This window comes from Lipotes vexillifer, unplaced genomic scaffold (genome assembly GCF_000442215.2).
Source record: "Lipotes vexillifer unplaced genomic scaffold, Lipotes_vexillifer_v1.1 scaffold349, whole genome shotgun sequence".
NCBI classification, from domain to species: Eukaryota; Metazoa; Chordata; class Mammalia; order Artiodactyla; family Lipotidae; genus Lipotes; species Lipotes vexillifer.
The window spans coordinates 841,743-842,819 of record NW_006790574.1 but is presented as its reverse complement, the minus strand read 5'-3'; the positions used below and the strand labels follow the sequence as shown (position 1 = coordinate 842,819).

Here is a 1,077-nt window from a genome sequence, read left to right as displayed (position 1 = left end):
AAAAAAAAAAAAAAAAAAGAGTGGGTACTCGATTACCTCACAGCAGGGATGGGAATGAGGAGGTCTCCGGGGCTCTCACATGTTCCAAAATCAGAGCTTAAATATCTTCCAAACCTGGTTGAAATGTACAATGGTATCAGAGTAAAATGTGATATAGAAGGTATAAACTGGGTAGGACACTTTAGAGCCTTTTTCCCTCTTTAAAAAAAAATAAACTCTGTACTGTAACAAGAAATTTGGAGAGGTATTTGCTATAGAGGGTTCTTAACACAAAAGTAGCAAAATCAGATCACATAAAACATCTTAGATGTATATTTTTAAATAGGCAAATACAAGAGAACATCAAGTCGCAGAACACATGTATTTACAATAATTCAAATGTCCAAAGCACAATACAGTGGTATCTCTTTAACAGTTCATATAATTTAAGACATACATTCACACAAGCATATGAACAAATACTAGTCTCCTAGACCAAAGGCTTAAGAAGTTACTCAGACGTTTTGGCACTGACACCTACATATTTATGGCAACAAATAATGACGGCTTTAAACTTTCAGTAAGATCTTTTGCACAAAGATAGGAAATGTACAGAATGGGAAGAAGACAGTCAAACAAATTTACCTTTACTGTACTATTAATCTAACACCACATGGGATGCTGCACTGCTCAGTAAATTTGATCAGGATAGTCTAGTTACTCTGGTCTGCAATGATGACATGAACCGAATTATTCCCAAATCTAACTTTACGTTGTGTTTTATAAATAATTGCTGCTTGGTTCTTCCTTCTACATCTTTTAAAAATGAACACAACACTTTTCTTTAACATAACTCAACTTTGGTCCCAATAAGTTAGTAAAATCTCTTTTTTAAGAATACTAATACTTGGAACTTATTTTTTCTTTCAAGAATCCTGAGTGAAAGGACAGTGTCAGTCATATCACCTCCAGGCCAGCTTTGAAATTATCAGCGGTGCTAAAGACTAAGATATTTCTAGAACTTAAACTCTGAAAAACCACCCCATCTTTCTCTGGCACGAACCCAAGTGCTTTAGCACATTTCCTATTAACCAGGGA

General features: G+C 34.9%; 1 protein-coding gene across 1 annotated transcript in view; it reads right to left on the bottom strand.

The window, feature by feature from the left end:
• Positions 1 to 388: 388 nt before the first annotated feature.
• Positions 389 to 1,077, bottom strand: part of AMIGO2 (adhesion molecule with Ig like domain 2) — a 3,265-nt gene continuing 2,576 nt past the window's right edge. The window contains exon 3 of the mRNA XM_007463852.1: positions 389 to 660. The gene's annotated coding sequence lies outside the window, so the exon portion shown is untranslated. The remainder of the gene's footprint in view (positions 661 to 1,077) is intronic.